The sequence below is a fragment of the Mauremys reevesii genome, linkage group 4 (genome assembly GCF_016161935.1).
Source record: "Mauremys reevesii isolate NIE-2019 linkage group 4, ASM1616193v1, whole genome shotgun sequence".
In the NCBI taxonomy this organism is placed as follows: Eukaryota; Metazoa; Chordata; order Testudines; family Geoemydidae; genus Mauremys; species Mauremys reevesii.
Genome location: NC_052626.1, coordinates 18,220,293 through 18,235,757, shown reverse-complemented (window position 1 = coordinate 18,235,757; position 15,465 = coordinate 18,220,293). Strand labels below are relative to the sequence as shown.

General features: G+C 51.0%; 2 long non-coding RNA genes across 2 annotated transcripts in view; one reads left to right on the top strand and one right to left on the bottom strand.

Annotated features, from left to right (window-relative positions):
• Positions 1-15,465, bottom strand: part of LOC120404689 — a 33,816-nt gene that overhangs the window by 17,267 nt on the left and 1,084 nt on the right. Inside the window, exon 2 of the long non-coding RNA XR_005598118.1 lies at positions 13,068-13,086. This is a non-coding gene — a long non-coding RNA (uncharacterized LOC120404689). The remainder of the gene's footprint in view (positions 1-13,067; positions 13,087-15,465) is intronic.
• On the top strand, positions 1,822-3,016 carry LOC120404690. The gene is made up of 4 exons (XR_005598119.1): positions 1,822-1,878; positions 2,059-2,346; positions 2,510-2,582; positions 2,972-3,016. It is a non-coding gene; the product is annotated as an uncharacterized LOC120404690 (long non-coding RNA).

Below are 15,465 nucleotides of genomic sequence, written 5' to 3'. Positions count from 1 at the left end.
CAGCCAACTCTCCACAGAGTTTTGGGGGTACATCCTCTCCCCAGAAGATGTTATGATTGATCCAAATAAGGTGGAAGCCATTGATAAATGGGGCGAAGTTGGAAGTCCTGAAGAAGTGCAGCGCTTCCTAGACTTCACTCATCCTGTGAAATCGAGACATGCTGGCTCTCAGTGAAGCTTAGACGGAAAACCACGCACCCCACACAGAGGTTGGAACCACCCACTCCCAGGTTGTCCTGAGGAGCCATGATTTCTCCAGGAGCTGGGTAAAGGGACAAATTTCCAATCTAAGGCTCGTTTGGGCAAGGGACAAATGGAAGACAGATTTCAAAAGACACGATGGACATTTTAACGGTCTGATATGCTATTTGAGCTAACTAACGGTCCCCTGACCTTGAAACACTTAATCAGTGATGTATTTGGGGACAGTGTCATCTATTGGGGTGACATACGTCTCTTTTTGGAGAACCCAGAGCAGCACGCGCAACACATCCGAACCTGAGAGGTTTCCGCTACATGGTTTCAACGCAGAATTGGAAAAGCGGAACCTCCAGCCAACTCTCCACAGAGTTTTGGGGGTACATCCTCTCCCCAGAAGATGTTATGATTGATCCAAATAAGGTGGAAGCCATTGATAAATGGGGCGAAGTTGGAAGTCCTGAAGAAGTGCAGCGCTTCCTAGACTTCACTCATCCTGTGAAATCGAGACATGCTGGCTCTCAGTGAAGCTTAGACGGAAAACCACGCACCCCACACAGAGGTTGGAACCACCCACTCCCAGGTTGTCCTGAGGAGCCATGATTTCTCCAGGAGCTGGGTAAAGGGACAAATTTCCAATCTAAGGCTCGTTTGGGCAAGGGACAAATGGAAGACAGATTTCAAAACACACGATGGACATTTTAACGGTCTGATATGCTATTTGAGCTAACTAACGGTCCCCTGACCTTGAAACACTTAATCAGTGATGTATTTGGGGACAGTGTCATCTATTGGGGTGACATACGTCTCTTTTTGGAGAACCCAGAGCAGCACGCGCAGCACATCCGAACCTGGAGAGGTTTCGGCTGCATGGTTTCAACGCAGAATTGGAAAAGCGGAACCTCCAGCCAACTCTCCACAGAGTTTTGGGGGTACATCCTCTCCCCATAAGATGTTATTATTGATCCAAATAAGGTGGAAGCCATTGATAAATGGGGCGAAGTTGGAAGTCCTCAAGAAGTGCAGCGCTTCCTAGACTTCACTCATCCTGTGAAATCGAGACATGCTGGCTCTCAGTGAAGCTTAGTCGGAAAACCACTCACCCCACACAGAGGTTGGAACCACCCACTCCCAGGTTGTCCTGAGGAGCCATGATTTCTCCAGGAGCTTGGTAAAGGGCACCGGTATCAGCCTCTCAAAGGTAGGGGAGGGTCGTGTGAGGAGAGGGTCTAAGAGAGGAGGAGCGGGGGCTACGCTCTGTATTTGGGCTTGGCAGGGATCGAGAGAAGGGAGAGGGCTGTTAGAGGGCAATGCAGGGTGGGAGGGGGGTCGGAGATGGGGGCAAGGCCTGAAAAGTTCAGCTGCTTTAGATTAACTGTGCCAGAGAATCACTGGTTGAAGTGACTGAAAGCTCTGAGCTGGGGCTGGCCAAAATCCTCCTCTTCAGATGGGAACATCCCAAAAGTCTGCAGAAGCTCAGCCTCTGAGGTGAACGTTGTGGCCCAAACCTCTCTCTGCTCTGTACCTCACAGGATTCCAGCCGGCTGTTCCAATCCAGGAGGACACCTGTGCCACCGAAGTCTCCCAGCACCTGGGCAGTGAAGTGCCACTTAATCCCGCTGTGATGCACAGACCTTGCCCTGGCTGTCTGCACAGGGCTGAATTTCACCCCTTCCGAGTGTAAGGAAATAATTGGCTGAAGGCCTTTTTCTTTCTTGATGTCTGTCTAGTGGGAAAGAACCATGGGGATTTGTAACCTGTTTCGCTCCCATGCCTGGTGCTTCAATGATGCAGAAAAGGGCTGATGCATTGGTTGATTTCCCCCACCTTTTAATCTACTCTCTTCTTCTCTTTTAACAGGTATTATATGGGCATTCTTGGGGGCGCAGATTGCATCAGACCTGCACCTGAATAAATAATAGGGACTGAAATATGCAGACACTGAAGTTTTGCAGCCAAATTCTCAGGAACCTTCCTCTTCAATATAGGATCAGGATTTTGTTTTGAATTGTTTTATTTTTTTTAAAAGTGCTAAGCAGATGCTACCCTGTAAGAAGAGGAAACAGAAGGGAAAAGTGAAAGACTGTTACTAAAACCAATGAACAGCTGCAGAGAGTGGAGACCCGGCAAAGCAGACAAATGAATACTGTGAGTAAATAACCTGAAAGCAAATGGGGAAGAAAACCTCCTCTGGGTAATTGTGGCTCTTGGGGCAAAAATCGGGTTCCTGGTACGTAGCCTGGCTGAGATCATCCCTTTTCCCTGGGATTCAAATGTCATTCTCTGTGTGGTGTCCTTATTTTATTCCTAGGGAAAGGATCCCCAAAGGAGGTGTAAGGATCCGGGACTCTAGTGTCTGCCAGAAGCTTCAGCCACCTTCACAGGTAGAAGTCACTGGCTTTCCTACAATGCCACTAGTGCTCTTCCTGCTCTCCAGATCTGCTCCCTCCAGCTGGACAGAGACACCCCTTAACTCCCTGAGTCCTGATTTCCTGCCATTCAAGGGGCTGAGGGTTTGCATTGCCCCCACCCCAACCATCTGAGACTTTTCCTATGGGAATCTCCCCAGAGCAGGGGAGAAATCTGTTCTTCCATTAGAACCAGTCTGCTCAGTAAATCCACCCACACTGACCTCATCTCAGCTGCTTTGTTTATCCGACATTAGTGGTATCTTTGGAAAACCCTTAGCGTGTTGGGGTATGAGGTGGAGTAGGGGATGCAGGAGCTCCAGCAGATTCCCCTGAAGAACACCACCCTGTCTTTCTCTGGTCAGGTTAGAGCTCGCCCTCCATTGCGGAGGTGAAGACCGGATGGGAGCTGCTGGATTGACCTTGATGTGCCATGTCCTTGTGTGGATGAAGGACCTACATCTCAGGGGTGGCCAGCAGCAGATGTAACACGTGTCCAGGAATGGGCTAAATAACCTACATTGAGAGGCAAGTAAAATCGTGGCCACATGTAGACATCACAGGAATTGACCCAGGGTCCTTCAGCACAAGCCCCTCTCTCTCACTGTCAACAAATCCAGCTCCACCCACTAGACCACACCCCATTCCAGAGCCCCAGAACCCAGGAGCCCTGATTCTCAGACCCAGGCCTCACATCACAAGGCCAAACCTCCTCCCATTATGGGTGCTGCAGAAGGGACCATTGGCAAAAAAATACCCTCTACATTCCCCCTGTCAGAGACTGCGGCCACGGGTGACAAGTGAATGAGCTGAGATCTCCCCTGTGGGAATCCAAGGGGCTGCACATTTGGGGTTTCACAGGGACGGCCTCTGGCAGCCATTGACAGAGTGTTCCTGGGAGGAGATTTTCCGTCTCTAACAAAGGGTTTCTGTTCCCCCAGATCTCAGCCGCTCAGCAGAACGCGGGAGAGCCGAGTGCTGATGGGCTAGAGGGGTCCCAGGAGTCGCTGTGCAGCAGGGGCAGTGTCTGCAGTCACCGTGGGCCACACCCTGCGCTCCAGACAACCCAGGCTGGTTCCCTGGATTGCAAAGTGGACGTTAGCTTGTGGAATCAGTGCTGGTGCCTGTGTCCACAGCTGGGATGTTTTCCTGAGGCTACTCAATGGTCCAAGAATCGCCGTGAAAGCAAGAGGAGAATGGACATTAGAGAGCGAGGCCGGGACCTCTGCGGGGCTGCTGCAGTCAAACATCCACTGCCGGAAGAGAGACGATGGGAAATGCACTTCGCTGGCTGGCCACAGCCGCAGCAGCTGTCTCATAAAGCTCTGCTCATGCTCCAGCCAACAGAGGCAGGACGAAGAGCCACACAGGGAGAGCCTGGGTTGCAATTAGCAAGTCACGGTTTTTTCAGTGGATTATGCTGCCCTGACCGTCTATTTCCTGCAATGTGCACATCCAGCCTCCCTGGCTGACCTCAATGGGAGTTAGTTTCTCCGTGCCCACAGGACAGGGCTGGCCTTACCATGAGGCGAACTGAGGTGGCTGCCGCAGGTGCCAGACTGTGGCAGGGCACCACTAGGACCCAGAGCGTAGAAAATTGTGTCTGGTGCTGGTGCATATGTTTTCTCTCTGCTGTAGATGCACAGAGCTTGTGGAGTGCTGTGCTGGAGGAAGGGGGCACAAGAGACATAACAGACAGGCAGGAGAAACGGGGAGAGGGAATAACAGAAAGCAACAGGAGCTGCAGGGAGAGAGAGGAGGAGGAGCCTCTAATGTACCTCTTGAGCACCCCTAGGAGTCTGGACTAACACCAGCTTGTCAGGGAGCTTCCTATTTCCTGCTGCTTCCCTGAACCCGCTTGAGGAGAACAGGCAGTCAACTGAAGTAGTAGGAGCCGAGTAGGCCATTAAGACGCTGATCTCTTCCCTCGCTCAGACCCTGCTACCAGCCTGCTTATTTGTCCCCTGCCACTCTAGCTGGCACAGAACAGCAGTCATGAGTGAAAGAAGAAAACGCCCCTCTGGGGCAGCATTCAGAAAAAGAAAGAAAGCAAAGGAAGCTTTTCTGTCTAAGCAGGAAGGAGCTCTCCTGAGATACATAGACACAAATGTTCACGGTGAGCTTTCCGGCCCCAGTGAGGATGTGAGTGGTGAGGAGATGCCTGATCTTCCAGGTAGTCAGAGTGCAGGTGACCTGGCAGCTACTGCAGCATCCATATCTCCATCTCAGATGGATGTAACCATGAACATTCCTGAAGAAAAGTGTAGATCAGAGAAGAGTGTGGTGGAGGCACAAGAAACAGCTGCTGCTGAGTTCAGTTCCTTAAATCTAGATGATCCAGGACTGTGGACCCACTTGAGCAGTAGCCTGAGGGACTTCCTCGTACTGCCTGGGCCACAGCAAGTGAAAAACTTCATGTTCCCCAAAGACAATGAAAATAGAAGTTTCCATCCACCACATTCCTGATGTGAAATCCCCAATGGTGACAAAGTGGAGAGGCCATGGCTTACGTACTGTGATAGACCCAGGCCAGTTGGGTACAGCAGAATAGCAGAAGGCAGATATACTGGCCACTGGATTAACAGTTTTCTGTTCCCTGACTGACCAGAGCAGGGGCTGCTCCAGGCTAATGAGAACACCTGACTCTAATTAACCTGTAACAAGTCAGGTGAGGCCATTAAGCTAATGTGACCACCTGACTCTAATTAAGGCCCTGCTGATACTATACAAAGGGCTCAGTCCAGTCAGGCAGAGGAGCCAGGGAGCCAGAGGAGAGGAAGTGCGGCTGAAGGGCTGATTACTGAAGACACCCTCAAACCATCATTAAAGGAGCCCTAAGGTAAAGGTGAAGACGGGAGAAGCAGGAGAGCGGTGGGGAAGTGGCCCAGGGAAATGTAGCAACTCTGGCAGTGAAAGGTCGGCTGCCAACCAACTGCTACCATTAGGGTCCCTGGGCTGGAACCCGGAGTAGAGGACGGGCCCGGGTTCCCCCCAACCCACCACTACAGGAACAGCTCCTGGGAGGGGAAGTCAGGTCCCTGTCAGGACAGGAGGCTGAACAGAGACTGTGGGAGTTCTCTCACCAACCGCCTTGCAGCCTATGATGAAAAGGGCTCAGTAGACTGTAACCCTGACCCTGGAGAGAGAAGGGCTACGTGGAGGGTCACAGTGAGCCACTGAGGCAGCATAAACCGCCTAGAAGCGCAGGACCCACGGGAGCAAGGGCAGAGCTCTGCCACAGTACTCAAAACCCCAGAATGCTGCACACTGTTTTGTTGCAAACTCTTCCAGTCTAATGTTCCAGCCACACTGAGTTCTGCAGGAACAAAGGATTGGATAAATCTGGCTAGGAATGGGGCATGCCACGAGAAGGCAGCCAATCAGCAGAGAGCATCCAGAGGTGGGAAGAGCTTGAGATGAGCCTAAGGTTAAAGGCCACCAGAGATGATGAGCATCAAGGGAAGATTGCATCAGAGTTCTGAAAAGGCTCTTTGCCATTGTGAGGGGCTGGCTACCCAAAACCTAGCACCGCGCAGCACTTCAGATCAGCTGCATGTGGTTTGGACAGTACTTGCTTTTTAGGCAAAACAATGAATGATGCAATCTGAAGCTGGTATTGCGTCATACATGATATGCATTGCATCATGTTATTCCTGGAAGTCATGGATGATGCAATCGTAACGCTTACATCACTCTGCTGAACAAATTGCCCTATATCAGCTCTAGAAATCATACAGTGTCGTGCTCTCTTATTTGTCAGTGTTTGATTTTGCAAAGGGACACATTTCTGTTTAGCCAAAGTGAGCAGAGATGCCTCGTAATTGTGTGAACAGTGCAGATAACTTCTGCTATGTTTGTGGTGAAGTGACTTTTGCATCACAAAAGCGCAGTATAACCACTATGGTTAAGAAAGCCTATCACCTTTATTTTGGCTGCAAAATTGGAGATCAGGACAAGAGGTGGGCCCCACATATATGCTGCAACACTTGTGCAACAAATCTTCACCAGTGGTTGAACAGGAAAAGGAAATCTATGCTTTTTGCAGTGCCAGTGATTTGGAGAGAGCCAACAGATCATACCAGCAATTGTTACTTCTGCATGGTGCCTCCAGTTGGGAAAGGTGTGTCAAAGAAGAAAAAGTGGACTGTGCATTATCCAAACATTCCATGAGCTATACGCCCAGTACCCCACGGAGAAGGACTGCCGGTTCCTGATGCACCAGAATCATTCTCACTTGAGTCAGATGAGGAAGAGGAAGAGGATGAAACTTCTGGTCCTGAACCATCAATGTCACAGGACCCACATTTTCTCCCATCCTCCTCCTCTGAACCACACCTCATAACACAAGGTGAACTGAATGACCTTGTCAGGGATTTGGAACTACCCAAGAGTAAGGCAGAGCTGTTGGGCTCCAGACTACAGCAGTGGAATCTCCTGGCAGGTGATGTTAGGGTTTCCATGTTCCGTGACCGTCAAAAGGATCTTGTCCCATTCTTCTTCATGGAAGGTGATCTTGTAGTCTGCAACAACATCGATGGTGTGATGGCAGCCCTCAACATCGTTCACGATCCAGATGAGTGGAGACTGTTCATTGATTCATCGAAGACGAGTCTTAAAGCTGTTTTACTGCATAATGGCAATGTTTTGCCATCAATTCCAGTTGGTCATGCAGTCCATATGAAGGAAACCTATGACAACGTGAAACAACTTTTGAGGTGCATAAACTATGACCAACGTCAGTGGCAGCTTTGTGGCGTTTTGAAGGTTGATGCTCTCTTGCTTGGTCTGCAGACTGGATACACAAAGTACTGCTGTTTTCTCTGCGAATGGGATAGTCGTGCAAGAGATTCCTACTACATCAAGAAAGATTGGCCACTCCGACAGTCATTGGAGCCTGGGAGGAAAAGTGTTCAGCATCCACCACTTGTTGAATCAAGGAAGATTTTGTTACCACCCTTACACATCAAGCTGGGTCTGATGAAGAACTTTGTCAAGGCCATTGACAAAACACAAGCAGCTTTCAAGTACCTCCGTGGACAATTTCCAAGGTTAAGTGAAGCTAAGATAAAGGAAGGTGTCTTTGTTGGTCCTCAGATTCGTGAACTTCTTTGAGATGATGCATTTGACCATGCACTGTGTGGCAAGGAAAAGATGGCATGGAAAGCCTTCCAGTTAGTGGCAATAAATTTTCTCGGAAACAACAAGGCAGACAACTACAGGTTGTTGGTGGAAAACCTCCTCAAGGCATACAAAAGCCTTGGTTGCAACATGTCACTAAAGATACATTTTTTGCACTCTCATCTAGATTTTTTTCCACCGAACTGCGGAGCAGTGAGCGACGAGCACAGCGAGAGATTTCACCATGACATTGCAACAATGGAGAAACGCTATCAGGGCAAATGGAGCCCATCAATGCTTGCAGACTATTGCTGGACAGTGACAAGAGATGCTCCATTTAATGAATACAAGAGACAAGCCAAGAAGCGCTGAGTAGACACTGAATAGGACTAAACTATGTACATAATAGTTTTTTGCCTTTTGTTTCATAATAAATTTTAGTTAGATAACCCTTTTGCTGATTTTTAAAGTGTTACATAAACAGGACAGGTGAAATATTATCATGTAAAGCAACCATAAACACATGAAAAGACCTAGGTTTACAATTTATGATTAAAACTCTACTATCTACACAATATACATAGACATAAAATGTAAAAACTTAAATATCTAAGAAACAGTAGCCAATCAGTTGTTTTAATTGTCATATTTGAATTCAGCACATCAAAATACATAATAAATACCACATTTTGTCTCTGAAGCAGACAACTTCTCAAAAATTGTAGACCAGTGTAATTCATAATAAATGACTATTCATCAGAAGAAAGAAAGAACATCCTAGTTCTTACATCTCCTGCTTTCTTTGTATGTGTCAGTCTTCCTTAGATCATAGGGGCTTTGTATCAGAGAGTGTCCTTACTTTCTCTGTCTTGTAAAGTGCACACTAGTGACACTGACCAGATAAATAATGGAGACATCACACACACAAAAAAATAACCAAGCCCTTTGTTGTGGAGACTGTTCTCCTCAGTAAAGCAAGCTATAAACATTAGGAAATGCACAGAGGACTAAAAGGCTGCAAAGTGAAGCACTCTCAAGTTAGGAAATACCAGAATAAGCATTGCCTGTGCAACGTTAACGCTGCAAGAAATGAGGCAGGGATCCTACAGGCAACAGACTCCTTCAATACCCAGCCCCAGAGCAGAAAACCCTGTGTGCTGAATAAGGAACGGGTCCTGTGGGAAAAAAATACTATGGGATCATGTAATTAAAGTCTGCATCATCCTGCAAATGAGCAAGAGGACTGAATTGAGGGTGCCAGGGCAACACTTCTTTGGACATTTGCTAATCTGAGAATGCTTCACTTTGGGGGAAGAGGCTGCAGCTGGAGCCATGCCCCAAACTGAGCGACAGGGCCTTATAAGAAGGCCAGGGAAGGTGGAAGGATCAGTCTCTCTCTGTCTGTAGAGGGAGAAGGGCCTGGCTGCAGGGAGCTAGAGACAGGGTACCTGAGTGGAGCAGGGCTGGGGAAAGGCTGAGGAGCTGGGGAGCTCCAGCCTGGAAAGCCCCAGGCTGTGGCCTAGCAGAAGGCCAACAGGTCCTGGGGGTTGCAGAGGGCAGCCCAGGGGTAGGCCAAGGCAGCAGGTCCAGACCCTCCTTGCCGGTGATGAGTGGCTGATCCTGCAGCCTGCCCCAGGGCGCAGGGCTAGATGATGACTGGCAGTAGCCTTATACTGATGTGAGGTGGGAATAGTGGGTTGGAGGTTCCCCAAGAAGGGGAGACCCTGAGACTGAGGGGTTACTGCCAGGGGGCAGCACCCCAGCTAAAGGGGCACCGGGTCCAGGGAGGGGCACGGGGGCCAGAGGACAGGCGGATCACTGGCCTGCAGAGGGCGCTCCGGAGCTGGAATGAGCTAATTCCCAGAAGTCACCAGCAGGAGGTGCCGTGGAGGTGAGTCCACACCTCTACAAGCTGTTTAAACAACGAAGCTCTTACTCATGCGTTGGTTCAGTCTATATTTTATTGCCATTGTTAGCTTGGTGAAAATTCCCGTTTCACCACTCAGGGCTGTGCTGATCAGAGTATTGAAAGTCATTAAATTAAATTGCATTAAAACAAAACTCATTTCATGCAACTTCAGGGTCAGTGAAAGTTCTCAGCTGTAAGCCTGAATGTGCAAGAAGCAGAGAAACAATATCCAAGAAAAAGAGCTGGAATTTTGCATCTTGTTTTCACCTAGGCCTTACTGAGGACAGTAGCAAACACCTGCCCTTTGCGAAGGAACACAGCACTGTACCGCAGCACAAACCTCACTGAGCACAGCAGGGGCTGTCCCGGTTATCCAGCTCTGGCCCTGTTTCATTACAAACTTCCTGTCTGTGATGATGTTCTGGTAACATGGGGGCAACCAGCTGTCAAAGGGAGCTGTTGCCATGGCAGCCAGGGTGCTAGTCATTCTCCCCAAGTATGAAAATGAACCGGAGGGAGGGAGTGCTGAGTGGTGGGTTAACTCTGATGTCACAAGGCTACTGCTCAGGCAGCACCAGTGGGCAGCAAATGTGTGGTGTGTATGTGTGTTTGGGGGCGGGGGGGCAGGCTTTCCCAGTGCTCCCGTTTCCCCAAATTTCCTAAAGAAGCCAACAACATAACTACCCAGAATACACAGTAATGGTGATTCCACCCATATGATAATTAGTCACTGAAATTTGATTCAAATCCTGCATGGCATGTTTAGAAACAAGGGTTCCAAAAAAGGAGAGGCCTTGTAAAACAGGAAATGTTGATGCTCTGGTGCATTTGTGGTTGTTAAAATTGAATACTGTGACTTTAAATGTTGGGCAGGGTTCCTGGGCGTGCTTGCATGCTGGGGAGCTCGGTAGGGCAGCACACAATCGGGGCGTAGCAGCAGCCAGTCAGCAGGTCCCCAGTGAGTTGTGCTTCTCTGTTATAGGCAGTAGCCTGCGTTCTCTCCCTCTGAGTTTTGGGTTCTTATGTGTTATTGTTCTGGCTCCTAAGAAACAAATTAAGGAGACCTTGCGAACGTCCAGCAAAAGTATTTTATGATGTTCTCAGTAACCAGCTCACAATCCCAGCAAGATACCAGGTCCCATCCTTTTCACACACCAGGGGTCCCCCACTGTCACCCTAGAGACGGGGACAGAAATAGGGTTTTGGGGGTGGGGTCCGGGCTCCATAAGGGCAGTGGTGGGTTCTCTATCTCTCGATGGCTTCACGTCCCCACTGGCTGCCTTTCTGGGAGATGCTTTACCCAGACGCAAGTCCCTGGGCTCAGTGAAGGGGTAACCGGGTCCAGTTATGGTCCGGGGTATCCAGGAGGTCAGACTGGATGGGCTGATGGATCCTGCTGACTTTATACTCTATGGCGCAGCCTCACGCTAAGAGGTGTCATGTCTGAACGCTGGGGAATGAACTCAGAGCTCAGCCCCTCCATCCAGGACCACGGTTTGGTGGGTCCCACTCAGAGGTGAAAACTTCCTGAGTTGCTGGGGGGGGGGAGTTGCTTGACCCCCCCTTCCACCCCAGGCTCCACCCCCACTCTGCCCCTTCCCCCAAGCCCCCCATGCCTGCCCCACCTCTTCCTCTTCCCACCGCACTCCGCCCCCTCCCTTGCCTCTCCCTGCTCCCACCCCTCCCCTCGCCCCTGCATCTTCTTCATGCCACTGAACAGCTGATTGTGGTGGGCAGGCGGCGCTGGGAAGGTGGGGGAGGAGCTGATTGGTGGGGCCGCCAGTGGGTGGGAGGATTGGGGGGAAAGGGAGGGGGAGGAGCTGAGCCATGGGACCCCCATGGAGTTGGCCCCTATGGTCCCATTGACACCCAACACCAAGTCAACAGGGACAATGGGCCAGGAGCAATGAGGTGGGGGGTCCCTGTAGCACCCCACACAGAGAGGGGGTCTCCAGATCTCATTCTGAGAACCTCACCCAAGCAAAGCCTTTACAGCTGTGCATGGACCCAGCACACATCATGTCCTCTGTGACGGGGCTGTAACTCGCAGGCTCTTTTAATGCTTCACAGAAGAGACTGTTGCAGCTCATAGAGCCTACAGCGAGCACCTCCACCTCCTGCAGCAGCGATGGGCAGGAAATACCCGCTGGAATGACGGGCCCGAGGGCAGAGTGACTCGGGTGGCGTGAGGGGCGGTCACACTACAAGTTGTCATATTAAGGATCTATAAGAAGTTCCCTGCTCTGGGAGGGGAGTGGGGTCCAGTGTATTAGAGTGGGGGTTGGGGCTCAGAGCCAGGACTCCTGGGTTCTAGCTCCACCTTTGGGAGGGGAGTGGTGTATCTAGCAGATTGGAGAGAGAGAGAGAGAGAGGGTGTGTGGGTGGGTGGAGGGGGAGTTGACCAGTTTAACACGTGCTAAAGGCAACAACCCAGATTTTAAAGGTATTCTAGATATTGCTCTGCTCAGCCTTGCAGCCCTGAACTGATTTTGGAGCCTAAATCATAATACAGACACATGGGGCCAGATAGTCAAAGGGAGTTGGGCACCTATGGGTGCAGGAAGGTGCCAAGCAGGATTTTGAAAAGCTCTTAGGCACCTATAAAAGCTGGTAATTTCGAACCTAAGTATAATAGAGTCAATGGGAATTAGGCACTTAATCTGCACAGCTATCTTTGAATACCCTGTAAGGAGCACAGCTGCACCATTAAGTGCCTAAATCCCTTTGACGCTCAGGCCTGTGGGGCACGTTTGACAATTTTGAGCCCCGTCCACACACAGTTTGCCCTGGTTTGGTTCAAGGGGTTTAAATCTCTGAGCTGATGCTGCGCAGTTCCAGGTCAGGCCTAACACAGGGCCCTGAGGCTATAACTAGCTGTGTGATTTGATGCTGCTGGATGCCATCTGCTGGCTGCCTCTGAGATTGTTTCCTGTTGGTGTGGAGCCGGCATGTGTGAATATACAGATGCAAACTCCACCAATAGGTGTGGTTTGTGTGACAGATTGTGTCACAGAGACCCCCTTGGGCCTGCCACCTGATGTGCTGAGACTGCCTCTGAGCCTGTTTTCCCTGCCAGCCTGGGACTCCAGAACCCTGCTAATACGAACCATCTTGGTAGAACTTTAACTCATCCTGTCTTCATTCTGCCACTATCTGAGAGAGAAAGAAAGAAACCCCACATTTCAACTCAGACCCTCACCCCCATGATAACCCTCATGCTATAACGTCCTGACCTCATTATAACCTTAACCCTATGATAACTTTAACCTCCTGTCCCTAACCCCCATGACACTATCTTATCCCTCCAGCTCTAACCCACTAGACCCCACTCCCCAAGCACAGCTGGGATAGGACCCAGGAGTCCGGGCTCCCAGCCTCATTCTCATTCCACATGCCCAGGGGAGGTGAGGCTGGTGTTTTGCTGTGTGTCTTACCTGCTTGGTTCTGTCTGCCCTGGGAGTGAAGAAAGAAAAGGGGAAGATATTAGGATGTTGGTGGTGCCATTGCTGGGGTCTGACACGATGTGTCTGGGGGGATGAGTGCCAGTAGCTTCACCCATAAATCTCAGGCTACACCCACTCTCCTGAAACAGCCCTGCTATCCTTAGCAACCGTTAAAAATCTTAGCAGAGTCACTATTCAGCTTGCCATCTGTAGGTTCCACAGTTAATAGTCCCTATTGCTCTGAATGGGGTGGCTGAGGAGTGAAAGCAGAACTAGGGGCTAGATAGGCAGGGGCTTCTATGAAGGGTGAAGGGGTTGGATCCCCCTGTTATTCACTAGCCCAATTCTCTTCTCTGCAAGCCCATCTCTCTCTCCTCGCCCCCGGGGAGGCAGGGTCCAGGCGCTCATCTCACTCCACCCCACACTCACCCTGCACCAGGCTTGTCGCCAGCAGTGCAGTGACCAGCAGGGAGCAGAGATGCCCCATGATCCAGCCTTGCCTGGTCCCATTAGTCCAAGTTTACCCCAATGTCCCCAAACGACCTGCAGCTATTTCGCAAATGACGCACGGACATGCTCAGTCGACTGCCTTTGCTCGCCAGTAGATTCCATCGCAGCGGCTGGTCAATTACCCCTCCCCCTGCATCTCTCGCGGGGGTCAGACCACAGGGCTCACACATGTAACCGTTCGGTGTCCATGACCCTTACACGCTATTTGCCTCAATCGCTGACTCTCGGCTCTGTTCAGGAACATGGGCCTGGTGACACCACAGAGTTAGGGTGACACAAGGAAGCTCAAGTCGACCTCACTCTGGAAGATCTACCCTTAGACTTCGCTTCCGCCAGTGTAAATCCCCCCACCCCCCGCACTGTGCCAACAATAACTCCACCTCCGCGAGCGGCGTAGAGTTCAGGGCGATGTAGTTCGGTCAACACAGTGTCAGTGTAGACACTGCATTGCTTACGTGAACTGTTCCCGGCTTCCAGGAGCCTTCCCACAATGCCCCGCACTGCCAGTACAGCCGATACAAATGATGCTGGTGACTGAGGATGAGCACTCTTGACACCAGGAGCAGAGTGTAGCCACGCACAAGTGATGCAATTACCGCGGTGGCTGTAGGCTGACGGCAGTTAGGTTGACTTAATTTGGTCGTGTAGCCACGGCCATAGTCTTGCTTTCACTACAGCTGTAGCTCTGGGATGTGCTAGGAAGCACAGTGTGGATCCTGTGTTGAAATCGTTCCAGCTGCTGCGTTGTGTCCTTGTGGGACCTGGTAGTTCTGTGCGTGTCCAGTGGATCCGGGCTGGATGCTCCAGGGTGACACTCAGAGAACACAGGGGGTCAGGGGCTGCCTGTCACTAACCGGCCCACACAGGGCGAGGCCTGCGGGGCCCGAGCAGGCAGTGCTTGTGAGGGTGGAGGCTGGTGGCCGGGAGCTGATCCACACTAGCCACAGACAAAAAATGTTTAAATGATGGGGGACGTTAGCACTAGAAAATTAGGAAAAACCGACACAATGACAATAGTTGTTTTTTTTTGGCAACTGCCTCACGTTCTTGACTCCTATTCAATTTGTCAGCCACTGTAGCTCCTGATCCTTTCCAGCCGTACGCCCACCTCGCCAGTTATATCCCCGTCTGTAGCCCGGCCTTTGATTTTTCCTTCCTAAGTGCGGCAGTTGGCCCTCATCTTTATGGAATTTCAGCTCGTTCATTTCAGACCAATTCTCCAGTGTGTCAAGATCACCTTGAATTCACATCCTGCCCTCCGTGTAGCTAAGAAACCAGCTGCCATTCCGAGCTGGACCGGCCTAGCAAGGCAGCGTGAGGATGGGTGTGGTATAAACACCTCACTAACGAGCTAGATCTGTCTATGGACTATGCTCCGTCCAGCTGTCCAACCATGTCCCCTCTCTGCAATCCCTGTCTCCAGTTACACCTGGTAACCTCCCCTGGACATGTGGGGTGCAGGACTGGGGGCACCCTCAGTGCAGCTCTGCAGGCGTCATCCCCAGTACCTCTCTTGGGGTGGAGCCGTGCCCTTGGGCTGCTCTCAGACCGAGCCCCCCATAGCTGGGTAAGTTTCCATTGGGCTGCTGTGAGCTGGCCACTCTGATTCTCTGGCGAGTGCCACCGAGAAGGCACTGCCCGCTGTACCCGCTGCTGTGGGGTTTTGTCTTCCCTGGGGGCCTGGGAGCGCAGCACCCTGCACTCCAATGGGAACGAACAGCCGTTACTGAGCTCAGCCCCCTGGAAACACCCGACCCACCAGGACGTGGGCTCAGCCGTGGGGAGAGATGCTCAGAGCCCCCCGGGCGTCTGCCAGCCCAGCCAGCCAAGGGGTCTGGGAAACGCCAGCTGCTGTCGCTCCTGTTGTTATTGCAGGGGG